At 38.0% G+C, this 14,554-nt stretch overlaps 1 long non-coding RNA gene and 3 pseudogenes across 1 annotated transcript; all 4 read right to left on the bottom strand.

The window, feature by feature from the left end:
- LOC126589107 (disease resistance protein At4g27190-like) overlaps nt 1–10,604 on the bottom strand; it is a 77,772-nt pseudogene extending 67,168 nt beyond the window's left edge.
- The window catches only part of LOC126589103 (disease resistance protein At4g27190-like), a 93,410-nt pseudogene that overhangs the window by 30,800 nt on the left and 48,056 nt on the right, over nt 1–14,554 (bottom strand).
- LOC126589109 (disease resistance protein At4g27190-like) overlaps nt 1–14,554 on the bottom strand; it is a 98,546-nt pseudogene that overhangs the window by 66,772 nt on the left and 17,220 nt on the right.
- Nucleotides 13,358–14,459, bottom strand: LOC126589190 (uncharacterized). Its single transcript, XR_007611757.1, has 2 exons — nt 14,202–14,459; nt 13,358–13,829 (listed from the first exon to the last, which is right to left on the bottom strand). It is a non-coding gene; the product is annotated as an uncharacterized LOC126589190 (long non-coding RNA).

Raw genomic sequence — 14,554 nt, 5'->3', positions numbered from 1 at the left:
TGGCAATAAGCTTTGGAGCTAATAGGCTTAAGTTTTGCACGTCATCAAACTCCAATAACTCCAAAGACGGCAACTTCAAAGTATAAGCTTCACCACAAAAATACTTGAGTTTTGGCAGACTTGCAAGCCTGATGGACTTCACTTTAGGTAATGTAATTGTTTCATCAGTTTCTTCTTTTGCGGCAACGATTTCTTCCATCTGCTCACACTCCTTAACGTCTATGTCCTTTATGCTCACAAGAAGTTTGACTATGGACGATGAAAACAAGTATTTCAACTGGTTGCAAAAATCGACGTCCAACGATATCAAGTTTCCGAAGCTGCTACCTGTGAACATCTGTTGTGAACTACCTGTCTCCCAAACACGCGTTAAACTTGGCAATATATATAACTGCAAGAACCTCAATTTATTGAATGCTTCAATGGAGTGACTACTTTCTTCATGCTTTGGTCCCTTGAGTTGGAAAATCACTTCCAATGATGCACAGTCACGGACAACAAGACTTTCGAGATTATCATCGTCATTTGAGTCCTCAAGATTAGTTGGTGTAACCTAGAAAATTAAACACGATCAACAAGATGATACAATACTAATTAAAAGTTGTACTTATAGAGGTTAATTGAAACTGATTTAAAAGCTTACCTCCAGGTTAATTGGACGTGGCAATATTTCAATGGGGCGGTGGGCATTTGCTCTTGAATATGGTGCGCATCCACATCCAGCAGGGCACCAATTTGATGAACGTGTTGGAGAAGTGCTGAAATCATGACTTGTTGAATCCTTCTTCAAGTTATTCTCCAACTTCTTTCTTTGTGGAATTACAGCACCCAATGTCTTCAAATTTTCACAGCTTTGCACTTCCATGTGTTTTGTGGATGACCATAGAAATGTAAATCCCTCTGGACAAAGACTTGTGAGACGAGGCAGGTGGTCTAGTTCAAATGTGTTCAGTTTCGGAAACAAAATCATGTATTTTGTCGCCTCTTCTTCAATTTCCTCTGGGATTCTGACTAGAGCTTCCATGTCCGGGCATTTTAATATCTTTACCTCTTCAAGATTCAAAAGTTCCCGGGCAATGAAATGCAAGAACACATATTCTAGACCAGAACATTCTCTCATTTCCAAATATCTCAAATTTTGAAAGCCTTGAAATCCAGATGGAATGTTTTTCCACAAGTGCGTAAACGAACAAGCGTATATCTTCAACTTACGTAACTGGGGAAATATTGGAGTTGTCTGCCCATCCATAACTATGTGGATTTTCAGATCAAATAGCACGCCTTCAAACTCCATAAATACCAATTCTACCTTTTCTAAACTTGGAAACCATGAAATGCACGTTGATGGAAATATTGCTTTTTCAAATATGCCTGCAGATTGATGCTCAACCCTTGCCGTTGTTTCCTGAAAAAGAAAAATCATTATCAGTTAAACAATTTCAAATTTCCACATATCGGCTGCCTCCTCATATCATAGAGATTGGAGAGTGGGACATACCTCTTGGTTGGAGTATAGCTTCTTGGCTTGGAAGAAACCAACCAACCTCGGTAGACCCGAGAGAGTCAAATTGGTTAATTTATGGAAAGATATCATATCGGCTTCCTCCTCATGTTCCTTCCCCTGCATCGACACAATTTCTTCCATTTGAAAACATCCAACAATGCGTAAATCAGTGAGGACGGAGAAAAACCCACTTGTTCCATTTGCAAGATACTTGATATTTGGACAAAACTCAAGTTTCAAATATTTCAAATCTTGAAATCCTTCTTGGTCTAAATCAGTGAGGACAGAGAAATTCTCAACCTCCCTCAAATACAATTTTTTAGATTTTTTCAACAAAAGTCTGACTGCTTGACTCTCCTCCAACTCCCTTGCATCACCTTTTTCAATTATCAAACAATTTTCGAATGCATAAGTACTCATCTCCGAAAAATGCCCTCCGCGTGTTGCACAGCGTATATGGAATCTTATTGTTGGGCTTTTCAAAACCATGTCTTTTGGCAACAAGTGGATGACACTGGGTATATTTATGGCTAGAACCTTCAAATGATCAGACAGAGACATCACCTCAGAAATGCTTGCCATCCCCTTCTCTTCTCTTCCTCTTCCAATTTCCCATTTCGTAAAGCTATTAAGCATATACAACTCTTCAAGTCTACATAAGCTGGAGAAGATACCATGTGGAATCACCTCAAGATTCCTGCAGTTTGTCGTATCTAACAACCTCAACTGTTTAAGTCGTCCAATTTCCCTCGGCAACTCAAACATATAATAACAACCACGAAAGTTGAGGATTTCTAAATTCTCCAAACTCCCAATAACATCCGTAGACATGCCACCAAAATAAGACCCATCTAGGCACAAGGTCCGCAGGTTCTTCAGTACTCCTGGTGATCTTGATGAGCCTAGGTCTTTCATTTCCACCAAAGCTAAAACCTTCAGTTCTTCCATCGCATCACAAATGATGTCCATGCTACCTTCTGAAAAACGTCCTTTCATCGTCTGTAGAAGCTCAAGTTTTGGGCATTTCAAACCAACTGTAATCTCCAATTTGCCAACAAGTGAGATTGTAGTGTACTGGTCATACGTAGCTAAATTTGACCACCCATTATTTTCAGCATTATTTCTTATCAGAAATCCATGTGGATCTCTTGAAGCAATCGATATAGCAACATCGCGAACTACGTCATGCATTTTCGTAGTCTCCCTCTTGCTACCATCTATCAACAAAAACCTTCTTTGTAGTTGGCCAACCAACGAATGCACTCTATTTCTTGTATCTTCCAAAGTAAAGCTGTTGCTAAAATATCCTCGACCCCACCCGTATCGAACCAAATACTCAATTGGAATATCATAGTCTTCTGGAAATAAACAACAAAGTAAAAGACATAACCTGGCTTCATCACTCTCCAATCTATCATAACTCCATTTTATGCTAGAATAAACTTTGTCATTCACTCCAGGAATGTTCACTGGGGTAGAATTTCGCAGCTGATTAAGGGCATCATCCCATTCACGCTTGTTTTTCTTTTCTAGGGCTTTTCCAACAGTTACAATTGCAATAGGCAAACCTCCACATTCCTTCACGACATCTTTTGCAGTGAAACATAAATCATGATCATTGAAAGATTCACCTACCATTTCTCGAAAGAGCTTCTGTGATTCTTTTGTTGTTAAAATCGGGACAGCAGTAATTTGTTGACTTCCCATCCTGTTGCAGATTTCCGAATCTCGTGATGTCAACAAAACTTTGCACCCTTTATGAGCATCTCCACAAGGGAGTCCTATAGCCTCAAAATCAGGCTCTGTCCAGACATCATCTAATACAATCAGGATCCTCTTTATTTCCATGAGTCTCCCATGTAGATTTAGTGCTCTTCCGGACTCGGATTCCTCCTCAAATTTCAAACCTATTTTGTCTGCAATTTCCGACTGGATCATCTTTATATCTGGACTTTGAGACACAGTTGCCATTACAATTTTATCAAACAAGTCTAGTTTTGCCAATCTTATGATGATTTCTTTCGCCATTGTGGTTTTACCCACACCCCCCATTCCACAAATCCCGATCATTCGTACTTCTTCCCTCTTCAAACCCTTTATCACCTCATTCATCTTTGCCCTTCTGGACTTAAAATCCTTAAAATCTTTTTTGAATGTTGACCATATCTCTCGTGGAGGTGCAGGATGGGCCACATTTTCAAATGTTCCTTCATTTTGGAGCTGAAGAACATGTTGTGTAATCTTATAGGCTTTCCGACTCAAGCTCCATCGATACACATATCGCCTTTTGTTAATTTCGTCCTCAAAATGCCACACTTTCTTGTTCATGTCGTCCACGTTCTGTAGCCAACTCTGAACATCAGGTCTGATACTTTCACAGTTCCTTTTGGCAGCATCTACAAATCCTTGCACTCCATCTTTCTTGTCAAAAAGCTTTTTTGTCTCAGCCTGAAGACTTTCAAGGTTGGAATGGTAATTAACCAAATAGCCAAACTCTCTTCCTATTGGTTTGACCAAGTACTCTCCAGTTTTTGAGGCAATTGCAATTATAATTTCCATTGCCTTCTGAAATCAAAGACTACGGCTGTAATGCTCCTCTTTGTTGGTCGCTTTTGTAAGTCTCGTGCTCAGTGCTCGCCTAAAACAAAACAAGTAACACAACATTAATAATCAGATATTTTTGTCATGTTTAAATCTAGGTTGTATTTTTATTTTATGAAAAAAAAAAATTGTGTGCTGATGCTTTGATAGTATTTGAATATAAGATCATTGTATGTTTAAAGGGTTAATCTCAATTTACTATCTTGAAGTTTCTTGGTTTTCAACATTTCATACATTAAGTTACACTTTCATATATCTGTTTAGATTTCCATTAGAAACTATTTTAACTGATGATGTGATGTTTATGTGAATAATAACTGGATGCCATATGTCAATATAGGCCAACATGAATATTAAAAAAAATATAGAAATATAAAAATACTAATAAAAATTTATAAAAAAGAAAATTCCCAAACCCTATTGTCTTCCTCACAGTCGCTTTCCTCACCACCATCGCCCAAATTCAGACCCTCCAAATCCAAGCCCCTCCTCCTCCTCACCTGGCCTGCCTTCCACCCCTGCCTCCCAGTGCTCCCTCCTGCTCAACTTCGTCCCCGCCGAGCCCGACTAGTGGACCTATTCCTCAACCTCTTCTTCTTCTTCGTTGATCAACGGTCGGATGATTCCGCGCTCCTGCTCGCTCTCGACCTCCTCGTTTTACAACTCGGGAGGTGGACGTGGGTCCGATCCATGATGCGGAGTCACAGCCACTCCAATTCAATGCAGTACGGTTCGGGGGGCTTACACTGCTCGCTCGCCGGTTGGGTTCGAAATTCTTGGTACTAAGAAAATTTAGAAAAAACTTTTTCTCCATCTGGGGATTAAGAAAAACCCTCATTTTTTCTCCCTTTTGGTGATTTTCTCTTCTGAATATTGAATTTCCATCTGGGTTTTGGAGGAAAAACCATTTTTTTAATCCATCTGTGCTTCATTGATGCTTCCTCCTTTGAGGTTCTTTTTCCTTTCACTCCTTGTACTCTTTGTTTTCCAAAAAATAAAAATTACAAAATTTGCCCTGAATAAGTTCCACTGAATCATTGATTGATTTCACTCCTTTGTCTCACAATAATAGTAGTGGCAGTCCTTTGTCTCTGATAATTGGAAGGTAAGAGTTTCCTTTATTTTATTCTATATTAGCATATGAAATTCGGCTTCTTGATGTTTGAAGTTTTGGACCTTCTGGTTTGTGGGATATGCAATTTGGGTGAACTAAGGACATGCAATTTTGGGTGGGTCGGGGAGGTAAAGAGAGAAAAGTGGGAGGCATCAGGGGAGGGGTGGCGGAGAGGGAGGGGGAAGTTTGGGATTTGATTTTTAATTTTTAATATCTATGTGGGCCCATATTCTCCTTCTCTATCCCACACGTATTGAGTAATTACTTTCTCTTTAAAAATGACTTGTCTTCCTCTTTTTAGATTTCATCTTCTGGTCCTTGGACACTTCAAGGTCTTGTTCTTTTTACTCTCTTTTGATATGTATATCAATCATCAACAAGCGATGTTGATTAGCTAAGCACTCTCCTGGTATAACTTTGCAATCTTTGCAGGTTATACGATCCTTCTTCCTTGTTGGAAGAAAATCTATTTGTATTTTTGATGACTTATTCTTGTAGGTTACCACATGTTCCTCGTTAGAAGAAAATCTATTTGTGTTTTTGATGACCCATTAGGTTACCACATGTTCTTCTCTCTTCTTAAAGAAGGTGTTGGCTAAGAAGAGATTGTATGCCACTACAAAATCCAAGATGACTTCCCCATCCTCGTTTCTCTCCCCAAAACCATAGTCTATCCCCTTGCCCACGTGTCCATTTAAATCTCCTCCTATAAATACATTCTCCGTCTAAGTGATTCATTGCACTAAGTCTCTAAGATCTTCCCAAAATTTCTCCTTCAAACTCGTTCCAACCTTACTTGAGGTGCGTACACACTAATCACATTGATGAGTTCTTGTCCTATTACAATCTTGATTACCATAATTCTATTTCCTACCCTCTTGTCCACGATAATGCCAACATCATTTCTTGTTCTATTTGTGCCCGAATACCAAAAAAGTTTAAAACCTGAGTTTTCAAGATTCTTTGCCTTAAGATCAACCCACTTAGTTTCTTGTAGGCATATAATACTTATCCTTTTCCTCACTATAACTTTCACTATTTCCATAGATTTTCCCGTTAAGGTTCTTATGTTTCACGTTCCTAAATGCATTCTACTCTCCTGAATTCTACCATCTTGTCCTAACTTCTTCACCCTCCCCTGTCTAATAAGGTCAAAGTTGATAGGAGCAGATGCTTCCAAACAACTTTGAGTGGAGTCGTTCAAAAAGAAGTTATTATGGCCCTATTGCTCATTTAACACTGCATCCGGGCGCCGGTGGAGATACAACGACCCTCGCTCACTTATCACTGTGCTCGGGACACAACGCACCACTTACGAGTGACGACCTAGCTTTAGAGCAATTTCATTCAGGATTCATTATCATAAGGTTCGACGTAAAATAGGAGTACCGGCTATCAACTACCTAACGCCCTCCCCCTCCTCCTTTATCGGGGCTTGGGACCGGCAATGTAAAATAAACTTACACATGCGAGTATAAGACCCATGAAAGAAAAAAAAAGACGAGTTCATAGACCTACATAAGGCAAAATATCAGCTAAGTACCATCGGAAATTCAGCAAATTGTCTTGCTATTGTCCAACAATCGCTACCAACCATTCAAGAAGGCTCCACCAGTTCAAATAACATATCCGCAAGCAGTTTTGTTTCTTGGCAGCATCTACACCATGTACGACATCCAAGGAATTCTACAAGGCTTTACTTTGCGTTGAGAATTCTGATAATGTCTAGAGTGACAATGTTAATGATGAGAGTGGTAGCACTCGACGAAAGAAAACCTATGTTCTTTTTAAACCCCACAGAACCAATGTTTCAAAAGAAACAGCTATAATTTCAGATCTTCTAGTGGAGAATCGAGTTCCAGTAAACCCGATTTTGGAAGTAAATCGGGTGGCTTCTAAATTCCGCCCTTATGGTAGTTCCAGTAACACCGGTGCAAGAATTGCTTCCGATGCAACACCCCTCATTACGACAGGTATAGGAAGGAAGTATAGGTTGTTACATATGCGGTCAGCAAGAATACTGGGCTACCAAGTGTGCCCCAAAACAACGAAATCAACTCATAAGAGCATTTCCCTATCAACCAAACTTACTCATGGGAAGCAACCCTCATCAACAGCCCGCCCATGATGGTGTTGCATTATCCACTACCAGGTTCAGTATCTATGAGTTGTCAATCAGTGTCCAGACGGTATGGTTCCTTTTACTAGCAATACTACGCAGTACCAAGAAGTCATGCCTTAGGACTAGGATACAGGTGGTATGGAGATGGACAATACCATAATACAAGATAAGCGTCAGGTAGTGACGCAGATACAAAAAAGGCACATGAGAGCTCTGTATGCATACTTGTTCTTCGAGCAAGATCTTGTATGTATGATATGAAATTTTAGGGACAAATTTTTTTTTTTAAAGAGGTAGATTGTTACGTCTTGTCCTTTGTATTTTATTCTCTAACATTGTAAAATTACGAAAATGCCCCTGAAGGGCTAAGTGAAAATTCTACGTTGACATTGGAGTTCTTTTCACTTTTGTCCATGTTCTGCCGTTTTGAGATAGTTATTTTGCACGAGGAAGGGCAAAATGGTTATTTTGCACCCTCAAGACTTCACAACTTGTTTTCAAGTGTCAGTATCATAGGTTGCAGACTATTATAATGATGGTTTACTAGTTGGACTTGTTAAACAAGTGGGCAAGTTGGTCTATATGTTTTATTATTTTCTAATTAGGCATAATGCCTAATTAGTTTATTTTTTGGGGTTGACCTAAACACACACACAAAGTGAATAGACCCATCCTTTTAGCATATCCTCGTAGTGCTCGTCACTACAAACGATTGGGCGCAAGTGAAACTGAATTCAGGCTTACGATGAAGTTTCTACCAAAAAAATAGAACATCAAAGGCAATTTGGTATATTTGTTTAGATACATTTGTAATTGCGCCTTTTTTTTTATTGAGTTCAACACGTTATTGTTATTATATATGTGTCGTAATCCTCACACATTTTGAAAAGGGAAAAACTACACCAGACACTCCTAATTTCATGTATATACGAAAAGCAACTAAGGAGTTTAAAAGGAAATAAATAAAACGGATGAAATCCCTAGTATCGTATCATTATATTACTAATATGTAATGAAATCATGACATTAAATATTGTGTTTAATCCGACATAAGTTATTAGGCGTATTTTAGGCATCCAAAAATACAATTGTGCGAAGTTAAACTTAATTAAGAAAATTTCTGAGTTGGGGCCTAGTTATTAAGTTTTTGTTAGGAGAATATACTATGGTGGGTTTTAGTTAAAGAAAATTGAACTTTGGGGGTACAATCATATTTTCAATTGATCGTTTTAGTGCATGTGTATATTTATTTTATAATTATTATTTTACAGTATGCAAATTTTGAATAGTTTACATTTCACCATTGCATAGCAGACGCAATTTCAAACTTTTTGTATTTGCATGATAAAAATAACACATGCATTTGTATGGTCCCCAAACTCATTGTCACATCATATTTTATTTGTTCATTTCTGCTAGCAACCCCAATTCATATTTTTTTTTCGGTTTAGAAAATAATAAAATTTTGATTATAAGGGGGATTAGGTCACTTTTAGTTGATTATTTTTTAATAGGTGATGGTTAGGTTTGTTAGTATTGGAGCTCAGCTGAAATATAGTATTCGGTGGGTACTAGAATGTAAAATCAACACTATTATTTCTTGGACAGGCAGAGTAAAAACAAACGTCTAAAACAACAAATATTGGAATGAAATAGTTTTCGAGAAATATGTAGTACCTGTATTGTAAGTCAACACAATACAACTGTCCAGAGTAAAAGTGAAATCATGAAATTTATGCCTTGTTCAACAACAAATCATATGTCTGGAACTGGAAGTGGTGCTGCACGAACTTTGACACACCCTAACCGAAGTCAGGGCGTACTAGCCGACACCTGGAAAATGACGAAAGACATAAAGTATAGATGATGAGCAGAAATTTGAATAAATAAAACCGAAAATTATAAATAACTTAAACTAGTAGTGAGGGTGCGCTGTGCAGAATGTACCCGTACTACATAAATGTAAATTCAGAGCATATATAAAAAGTGCAGTAATATAAAGATTATTCACATTCTAGGTAGGAAAGATAATTTTACAAACTACAGGATTAAGAAATACTACATTGACTGGTGTGGATGTCAGAACTGGCGAGGAATATCAACAGTTGAATCTCACCAGGTTAATTTAAAAATTCAAATACTTGGTGCTTTATAAGTTATTAGCAATTTGTAAAAAATAAAAGTTATTAGTTACGATCACATTAAGTATGACATTCCCTGGTTTAAGTTAGATATGTGATGTTACCTTTCCTGAACATATATGATCGGGCCTTTTACAGGTTACGATTTCAAAGGAACTTCATTTCATATCTTTTTCTGTCTATTTAGGCCACTCTCACAAATTTCTCTGTGTTTTAGGAATGATATGCAATTATGTGTTTAGTTGTTTTAGAACTGCGTTTTTTCATTTACTTTTTACCAGGTTCCGGTCGCCGGTCACCGGATTATGCAGTTTCATGCCGGTTTTCTGGGACATTTTTAAATCATCATAACTTCCACATATCTCAACCAAATTGAGTGATTCAGAATGGAAATGATACCTCGGAATGAGACAGAATGGCAACGGCTAACTCACCGTCATTTAGCCAGAAACAGGCCGGAAGGTCCCTGAAATCGACGGAAACTGGGGACAATTTCAAAGGGCCATAACTTGCTCATTTCTCAACCATTTTTTACGTTCTTTATATGGAAATGAAGCACAAGGAACAAGTTTATACCTCTTGGAACTCCAAAAAGCAGACGTAAATGTACTGAAATTGGCCTGAAAGTCTCGCCCAAAAACCCAAAGCTTCGAAACCGTGGGTTTTCGAGTTGGGGATTACCTCAAACTTGACCCATGGATGTTAGGGAGTTGTGTGGTGGCATCCAACTCTTCGAAAACGGTATGGAGTGGTCGGAAAAGTGTCGGGAACTTCGTCGGGAAGTTTCTTTCTCGTCGGAGCTTCGAGCTAGAGCCTCTAGGCTCTGTTTCCTACGAAACGGAGTTCGGGTTCGAGCTCGCGAGGTCAAGAGGGTGGATGTGGTGGTGGTTTGAGCGTTGATTCGTCGAGGTTTGGTGACTTTCGCTGCGTTACAGAGAGAAGAGAGGACGGGAGAGTTTGAGAGGGAGAAAGAGAGCGTTGAGTGAGTGAGAGAGATGTTACAGAGTGGGAGGAGAACACTGAGAGAAAGAGAGAAAAAGCAGAGTGCAATTGATAGGTGGGGTGACTTTCCGTAAAGCAAAAGCCTGATCTAACGGAAGAAAAATCTCACTACGGGACAAATTTTTAAAAGCCAATACTTTAAATCGTTACAAGTTTGATTTGGATCTAGTTTGTGTTTATGCCTTCATAACAACGACAAGTAATATCTAAATACAATAAAAAATGAGACGAATTAAGTACTGGCTCAAACTTCTATGTAAAATTTCATTAAACTCAACAAGATCAGTTTTGTCATTTTGTATTCTCTTTAATAAGAAATAGATAATGTCACATCACGGTCCAGGGTAAATCACTTCTCGGATACGCTATACCACCGTAGCACGATATTGTCCGCTTTGGGCTTACCATTCCCTCACGGTTTTGTTTTTGGGAAAGCAACTTCTCAGTGGGTCACCCATCATGTGATTGCTCTCGCGCGCTACTCGCTTAACTTCGGAGTTCCGATGGAACCTAAAACCAGTGACCTTCCAAAAGGCCTCCTGCTAGTAGGTATGAGAATATACATTTAAGGATCACTCTCCTGGGCGATGGGATGTCACAATCCACCCCCTTAGGGGCCCGACGTCCTCGTCGGCACACTTCTGGGCAGGGATTGGCTCTGATACCATTTGTCACATTCCGGCTCGGGACAGATCACTTCCTGACCCCGCTCCACCACCGTAGCACGATATTGTCCGCTTTGGGCTTACCATTCCCTCACGGTTTTGTTTTTGGGAACTCACGAGCAACTTCCCAGTGGGTCACCCATCATGGAAGTGCTCTCGTGCGCTACTCGCTTAACTTCGGATTTCGAGTGAGCTCCCAAAATGCTTCGTACTAGGTAGGGATGAAAATATATATTTAAGGATCACTCCCCTAAGCAATGTGGGATGTCACAGATAAAGTGAAAAAGAAATAGATGCATTGCTTACGAACTCCAAATTTTCAAACGACAATACATGGCTCGAGCCATCCTCACTCTCACACGGCATTACAACTTACTTCACGGTAGAAGCATTGCAATTAGAGTTGCGCATTTTTTTTTATTATTGTGTAAAAATATCTCTAAAATTTATTCTTTTGTTTTCGGTCAAACAACTAGTCTCATTAAAGATAAAACACGTTTAAGTATCGTTTGCCAAAAGCACACTAAAGTGAAAGTGCGGTCTTTTCCAAAAGTAAAGTAAGGAAACAAGTCTAAGTAAGGTAAAATTTATTTATTTTGAGATCATTTAGTCATGCAAATTGAATGAATGATTTTAAAATAGTGGTGATATCAACAATTTTTTTTTATTTACTTTTAACACATTTTTGCTAATTTCTGTCCTTCAAAATAATTTTTTTTAGCCAAACTAAAACTACATAAGTAAACTCAATGCATCAAATTAACAATGCAACTGCTATAATTTTACTTTTTGCATGTCTCAATACATTCAACGCACACATTCTCACATGGGATTTGCTCTCCTGACTCACTCATAAAACGATATTTTACATTAATTTAAGGGTTAATCTCAATTTACTAAGTTTCTTAGTTTTCAACATTTAGTACACCAAGTTTTTTTTATCCCAAAGTGATACATGAAGTCATAATTTTAGAACATTTTCATACATCCGTTAGGATTACTGTTAAATTAACCGTTAATTTATAACGTGACACCTACATGAACAATGACATAAGGCTACGTGTCAATATGTCCACATGGATATTTAAAAAAATTAGAATAATAATAAAAATAATAAAAAATTTAGAAATCTGGGCCCAATCGTCTTCCTCCGATAGGAAGAGGTCGATCTCCCCCTCTTCTCTCCTCCGCGTCCCACCCACCTCCATCTTCTTCAAAGTACCCACCTTGTCGCCTCTATCTTCTCCGGCCAACTATATCCCACACCCACTTCTCCTCCAGCCAACCCACTCCCAAACTCCCCACACCGCCATTTTCACCCACCCACCACATCCAGAACCAACGTCTTCACAGAAATCAAACCCTCCATTTTCACCCACCCACCACACCCAAACTCCCCAACGAACCCGAATCCAAGAAGACCGAGATCAGCAACGGCTCCATACCTCCCTCAACAGAGAACCCAGGTCCCCCTCCGTCGTCTCTATCCCACCTTCTGCGACTCCTCCCCTTACAAAATTCACTTCGCCAACAATAAGAAACGGCACCGACCTCAACTTGTAAATAACTTACAAAATTCACACAGATCCGCTTAGATATTTGAATTTAACAATTTGATTCTCTCATCTGATCCAAACACACTTCAATGTTCTGGAAGGTAAGGATTTTTCCTATCTTTCTATTTTTCTTAAACAAAATTGTTGGGTTTTTTTTTAAGGAAGTTTTAACAAAGCACTCAGGTGATCATTTTTAACTAAAAATCAGATTTTTACATTTAACTGACTATTCACTATATTTTAAAAAGAGCTTTTCATTAAAAGAGATTTTTTTTTTAACTTTTTGTTAGTTTTCTCTTTTTTTAATAATATTCAAAGTTTTCCATTTTTAATCTCTTTTCCTTAGAAATTTTTTTTTATTCCAAACTTGGTTCGTGAATTTATTAGGTTTTGATTACCTAGAAATATGAATTTCATACAATTTTGTGTACATATTTACCCGTTTATTAAACGAGTGTAGTTTCTTTGTTACAAATCCAATTTGGATCTAGTTTGCGCTCATGCATTTATAACGTCGATTACTATCCCGATATACTAAGAAATGAGACAAATTAAGCACTGACTCAAACGTCCATGTATAAGCTGAACCCAACAGGGGCATTTTAGTTAATTCTCATCTTTCGAAATTAAAATTTGATAAAATCAGAATGGGTTGTCACAAACTTGTTAGAGAATTTGAATGTTGAATGCTATCATTGACAAGGAGGACATATTATGTTACCTCACCAATTAGAATATATAGTTTGGTTTGGTACATCATTTCAGCATATAAATTAGATAACCAAAGGATTCAGTTCGTTCAAACCTTGGCTTGGTGCATCATTTTGCCAAATTAGCAACTGAAGTAAAGAGACAAAAGATTTCAGAATGATCCTTTGCCATCTCTACAAGTGTTGAATGAAGATCGTGAGCAAACTAATCAACGTAAAACGCACAAATTCAATTGTAATTCAGTTAAACTGTATAGCTCTATAATTTTCCGATACAAAAAGACATATCATGCCAAATACTAACTGCAAAATGCAGCCTATGGTCATCCATTCAAGTACATTACTTTTCAACACTCACCTGTAACTCCAATGTTCTGCAGTCATTGTTTCTTGAGCAAGCGGTCATCCTCGAACCTGTTAAAATTAAGGGAACTTTAACGAAAAGCATCCGGTACTGTTCACTTTAAGGAAAAACCACATTTTTACACTAAAAAGTCAATTCTGGTACTATTCACTTTACCCTTTATTTTGTTCTTATCATTAAAACTCAAAGTTTTCAAACCCTTTTCATTAGTTTTCCTTAAAATTAAAGGGGTCATCCTCGAACCTGCAAAGACACATATCTATACTAACAATATTTTAACTATATAAGGAAAAATAAAACTGAAGCCCATTCTAGGACAACAAATCAGCATTGATTGATAATATCCATTAGTTACAATGATATTTGCCATGGACGAGTTTTTATATTATGAAATCGTTGCTTAGTTACATCATGTTTGATACCTTCGAGAATGTCTTTCTCAATATAGGCAATCCAACAATCATCTGTCCTTTGATCTTCCATTTGATTGAGTAACCAATTCTTTACAATCCTTATAGCACAAAATGCCCTCTACACTGAGAGATGCAACTGGTAACATGAGTGACAATGTCAACAAGAAGTAAACTAATGGGTAAACAGTTTCTTATTTTGTCTCAACCATTTTTTGTGCAAGATCCGCAATCCCATTCAATCCTGAAAACTCAATGCTAGAGCACATGTCCATAATGTGCATCTTAAGCTGATTTTCAAGTATCGTCAAGTGCCAAAAAGTCCCTTAAAAAAAAAAAACAGTATCATCAAGTCAAGTGCCGAA

This window comes from Malus sylvestris, chromosome 11, assembly GCF_916048215.2.
Source record: "Malus sylvestris chromosome 11, drMalSylv7.2, whole genome shotgun sequence".
NCBI lineage: Eukaryota > Viridiplantae > Streptophyta > Magnoliopsida > Rosales > Rosaceae > Malus > Malus sylvestris.
The sequence above is the reverse complement of the archived record's forward strand: the minus strand, read 5'-3'. Positions and strand labels throughout refer to the sequence as shown.